We start from the raw sequence: 6,046 nt of genomic DNA on the forward strand, positions 1-6,046 counted from the left end.
TTTTGCAGCTGCTGGGATATGAAAGCATCATTCAGCACACCCAGGTCACATCATCCACACAGCCTATTAAACCACTTCTCACACAGGCAGGAAACATCAAGATACACTTGTGACACACGAAAGCAAGTAATACATTAGATGGGGTTGGATTATACACTAACAGCCACCTCCTAAGCAAGTTTTGGAAGCTTTCCAGAAGCCATTCTATGTTCTTTAAAGGCGCTGTGCTCTAACACATTCATACCAGGGGAGACAGAAGTTGAGGAGATAAAGTTGTACAGCCCTTACACAAAATATTAGATCTCTAAACACAGGCGAGGTAAGTTTTGCAGCTTCTCTGGCTTCTTGCTTTGCTTTGCTTTGCTTTGTTTTGCTTTGCTTTCCCCTTCCTTTTCCTTTCTTCTTGAACAAATGTGAAAATACAGAAAGGAACTTCCACTGAAGTTATATCTAGTTATCTTTCGCTAGAATCATACACAGAGCTAGTTCCACAGCCGCAGATTCGATTGCTTCGAAATTATTCTTTTGTTTCCCATAACCACCTGAGATTTTAGGGAAGAATGCATGCAGTAAGGAGATGGTGCAATTTCTCACCCTTTTTGAGATGTTAAGAGTACACATGAGATTCATTTTATTTTGCAGCTGATTGCATTATGTCATATAGCTCAGGTCTACCCCTGCAAAGGCACTTGAAGAGATAAGCCATAACTGGGGGCAATCCTCTACTGAATTAGTCATTCTAGTAACCCTCTTAAAGTCAAAAGTGAGAAACGGTTACCTGCAGCACATGATTCATCACATCTACAAGTAGACTGGTCAGGTGTAATATGCCTAGCTTAGGTACAGGTGCCTACATGACTTAAGTCGATGAGATGAGATCAGACAGATGGGTAGTTTGTTAAATGCAGTTTGGTGGTGATGGAAAGGACCTTATCAAGGAAGACACATAGTCGAGCTGTCTGAATTGTGAATCGGTCCTTTTGTAGATGCACACCTTGTTTTTAGCTCAGGAGTTTGCCATCTGCTGGCATTCAGGCATATAGTTTCCCCTGACCATTTCTCTCTTGGTCACTCCTTTCTGACTGCCTAAATATGGCCCTGCGATTGCTGTGGTATGCTTCCAGTCATGCTCTGGCTTGGATGGAGCCCAGCTGTTTCTTTTCAACTGGGTACTGCACAGCCATAAAGGTGTGCTCATTTCATCCCTGTCATTTATTTTGTTGAGAAGTCTACGTCGTTGCTCAGTAGAAGGAAGAGGGGTAGAAAGGATCACGACCTGGTAAGATGAGGGAGAAACTGACCTCCCATTGTTCTTACTGATCCTTTTCCTTGTAGAAATATCTGAAGGGGAACCATCCATGTAAATTTTACCCTTCTGCTTGAAAAACTTTCATCTAGTGTAAGTACAACTGTAAGCATAGGAAAAGTCCCTACCTTTGCCCACTTCCTCTCTCGGCTTCACTTTGTGGGTTTGAAAGTAATCTTGGCTTTTCTCAGTTTCAGTGTTTCCTGTGGATGCTTGATCCCTTTGTGCCTGCACGAGAGTTTCTGATTATGCTGCAGATGGAAGTAGTTGGTAGATAACTTGGCTTAACTGAATCATTCCGCAGATTTGCTCACAGATCACCAAGACAAATGAGAAGACCTGGTTGTGATGTAATTCTTCAGGACTTAAAATGGTGCATTTTAACACCAGCTGACGGGGAATGTTTTGATCCTAGAAGGAAGCCCACACAGTGGATATTTTTATTAAAAGAGTGCCTGCTTTTGGCTGACCTTAAACTCTCTGTGAAGAGTTTAATCTGGTGGTTCCCAGACTTCTTTGACCAAAGGAACTCTGGTGGTCTGGGTGCATAAAGGCAAGCTAGAGACGTTACACTCTTTCTAAAGATGTAGGCTACTCATTTATTAGTGACATGTAATGCTTGATGGGTTGTAGCTGGAATACAGGGTGAACCAAAGAAGTCCCATGTTTATGCTGGAATGTGACCTTGTCTCGAATGAGAAACTGTATGGATGTAGAAATGCCTAGGGACAAGGAGCTCAGCCATAACCTAAAACAGGTGGATGGCATTACAAAAAGCTCTGAGCTACTTTCAGGGACCAAAAGGGATTATTCTGTAAAGGTCATTCTAACCTGGTGGTGCTAATTTGCTTAAGCTCCTCATAGTGAGTGGAGGAAAAAAGGGTTCTGCAAAGGACCCTAATTCAGCCATTCTGAATCAGCCTATGAATCAGACCTATACTGGCTGTTGAAGGAGTTTAGTTAGATTAGCTTCATTAAGCTAAGTTAACCCTTGAAAGGATCACGCAGAGTGTAAAAAAATCATACTAGGTAAAATCAGTACAATGCTGGGACAGAAGATCTCACAAGAGTCTTTCATTCTTCCTTCCTCTGATAGAAACAATGCTGAGATTTAGAACAATGTGAAGTACTCCATTAAGTCATATGTGCAATTTTTTTCCCCTCCATGATAGATAACCTTCCCAGAACTCATTTTTCAGCCTGTGACATTTCATATTTACGTTTCAAAATGTCTATACACAAGAGAGTTCTTTTCTCTGCATGTGGGTACATTTCCCTTCTAAACAAGAATTCAAAGATCATGTGTACTTATAAAGCAAATCATCATTCTGAGCAATATTTCCAGGTATTCTTAAAGACACCCATTTTACAAAGATTGCTGTCAGGGACTTTGTCTCCCCTGAGGGCAAACATGCTGCATTATCTGCCTTGTAGTGCCCAAGGTGAACACTCTGGCTTTGTCCTTAGTGCATGGAAGGCTACCAGCTATGGAGCCAGTCCTTCAAAATCCTGGAGGACCAGGATTAAGGAATATACCACAGAGTGCACCTATCTCCGTGCCACCAAAGCCATGGCAGAAGCTTTGTACTGTGGAGAATTAAATAGCCGTTAAAAAAAAATACATGACAGAAACTAAACACTTCATAAGCTTAATACTAATGCTATATCTTTCTTGGTTTGCATCCACTTCTGATATAGAATTCATTACTAATAATGAAAAAATGCCGATGAATCATGTGTCTGTTTTTATTTTCTCAGGTGTATAAGCTGTATATTGCATATTGCCACCCAACTGATCAACATGGAGAACGTAAGCAGTGTGAAGGAATTCATTCTTCTGGGCCTTTCAAAGAACCAAGGGGTGCAGAAAATATATTTTGTGGTGTTTTTGTTCTTCTATACTGTTACTGTGGCAGGAAATCTGCTCATCGTTGTCACTGTAGTTAGCAGTCAGAGTCTGAACTCCCCCATGTATTTCTTTCTCTGCCACCTGTCCATTGCAGATCTTTGCTTCTCTTCTGCCACAGCTCCCAAAATGATTGCTGACTTCCTTGTTGAGAAGAAAACCATTTCCTTTGGGGGTTGCATGGCACAGCTATTTGGGTTACATATCTCCGGCGGCGCTGAGGTCTTCATCCTCACAGTGATGGCCTATGATCGCTACTTTGCCATATGCAGACCCCTGCACTACACCACCCTCATGACCAGGCGTGTGTGTGGCTGGATGGTGATGGGTTCATGGGTGGGGGCCTTTGTGCACTCCCTGGTGCAGACCCTCATAACCATTAGCCTCCCTTTTTGCGGCCCCAACAAAATTGACCACTACCTCTGTGATGTCCGTCCCCTACTGCAACTGGCCTGTACCGACACCTATGTTGTGGACATCATTGTCGTTGCCAATGGTGGAATGATTTGTTTGGTCTCTTTCATCATCCTGGTCACATCCTACATTGTCATTTTGTTTTCCTTGAAAAGGCGAACGTCCGAAGCGCGGTACAAAGCCCTCTCCACCTGTGGGTCCCACATTACTGTGGTGATTCTCTTCTTTGGGCCATGCACATTCACCTACATACGCCCATCCAGCAGTCTCTCGGAGGAGAAGAGGTTAGCTGTGTTTTGCACTGTCATCACGCCCATGCTGAACCCACTCATCTACACACTGAGAAATGAGGAGATGAAAAGTGCCATGAGAAAATTGTGGAATAGAAAAGTTTGGCGTGAAAAGGGTGAGGTGTAGAACTGTAGTAACATTTTCTCAGGAGCTGAGAAAATCAAGTCTCTCTCAGTATAATTCCATTTTGGAAAATTTACTGAAAGCTCCCTTTTGAAGAAAAGCTTGGTTTTAGCTGTTGCAGTAATTAGGAAGACACTGAAAGTTCATGTTTTGACTGGAATGGCATTGTAAACTCTGTGACTAGCAGGGATTCCCTTTATGTTCTCTTCTTGAATAGCACAGGCCCAGGACTGGGGCTTCCAAGCACTGCTGAGACACCAGCAAATAAATAAATGAATGCTGTCAAAAATATTAAAATGTGTTCCAGGCAGAGCATCCCATTAGTCCGAGCTCTCCCAGGTGTAAACTTTCCGTCAGACAAACTCCTTCTACTCTGTAATCTACTCAGCTAGGAAACGATGGCCCAAGGTGTCTGCAAGACCTGCAAGGTCCCCTGCTGCTGGAAGCAATTGTACCAAAGGCTTCCTTCCCCTTTACTTTGGAGTAAATGCCTTCTTAGGAGTACTGCATTGTCATATGCTGAATCCATGGGTTAGCAATTACACTGCTGATATTAGATGCTGGCTGGGTCATTTGCTGATGCAGATGATATGAGGAGAAGCTTCTCCCCTTCCCATTCCAGTGCAGCTCTCTGCCTTTCTGCAGTAGTTCACCTATCACTAATGCCCTCCTTCCTAGCCATCCCCTCTGCCCTTCATCTCTGCCTCAGATTTTGCATTTTACTGTTTAGACTAATAGAGAATCAAAGATCCAAGCGAAAGATAAATTGCTCACCGTAGGAAATTGTCGCCACCAAAGGACGCATTGGGGGGCACAATTTTATGTGTCAGTGAAAAAAAAGAGTTGTTTGGGAATAATTCCTGTACGCAGGATAACTCCTAGCCCAACAGGGCACATCAACAGGCCCGGGCAAAGAATGAAACATGTATTCCAAGGGAATAGCTGGAGCAGCTACTCCTGCAGGAAGGAAGAGATGTGAAGATGGAAGATTAAATCATCTCAGAGCCAGTCACAGCTGCCACAGGGAGGTTAGCTGTAGCAGCTAAGGTTCTCCACAAGGACGAAGGAGCCACGAGGAGCCACGGGACCCTGACTCCTACCTTGCCAGGAGGAAAAGAGCAGACCAGCTGCGTGAGGGAGAAAGACATCTGTGTAATGCACTCTCAAAGTAACTAAAGCACTTTCTTTTTTCTTCCTTCACTTCACGTTCCCTATAAACACTGGCTTGCACTTGTGTTGCACCTTAACATGGCTTAAGCGTGATTCAAGATAAGAAGGTGTTGCCTGCACAGGAGAGCGGCAGATCTACAGACCAAACCCTGGCACAATGTCAGAAATGCTCTGGTTCCCCGAATGTCCTCTGCTCTATGCAGGGGGTGGCAGAGTGGGTTCCCGTTTCACAGGCATGCACCAGTACACTGCGGACGTCTCAGTGTCTTCTCCTCACCGTGGTGGGTTATGTGGATGGCAGCCAGCAGGACGGAACTGGGATAAATCCTGATTCTCAAGGCTTAGAGGGATAGTGTCCCTCAGGCCCGGGTCAGCATGTCCCTCACCCAGCATTCACACTCTGTGGACACAGCTAAAGGTGGGACCAGCCCCACCTATTTGTAGCAGTCTAAATTCTTCATGCAATGAAGGACAGTTGTCTAGCTGAGCACCATTGTCAACAGAGAGGGACAGGCGCCTTCAGAGGTTGGTCTGTCTCACCCGGGGTGGGGCAGGTAGAAAGACAGATGGGGCCCACTGACCCCCTTCATACTGAAACTGCTAGGGCGTTAGGGCACACGGCCAGTTCAAGCTAAGGCTAATAATTTTAAAACTGTTAGTTTGGGTTTTTTTTTAATGTTTTGGGGAAGAACGCCATGATTTTTCTGATTTCTCTTCTGGCTGCTGGATGCTAGCAGGCAACAGCGAGACCATAGCTTATGGAAGGCGTCAACAACAACAACAGCAACAACAACAGCATTCTATTCCTCTACACATTGGCCCAGATTCTTATAATG

Source organism: Apteryx mantelli, chromosome 4 (genome assembly GCF_036417845.1).
Source record: "Apteryx mantelli isolate bAptMan1 chromosome 4, bAptMan1.hap1, whole genome shotgun sequence".
Lineage (NCBI taxonomy): Eukaryota > Metazoa > Chordata > Aves > Apterygiformes > Apterygidae > Apteryx > Apteryx mantelli.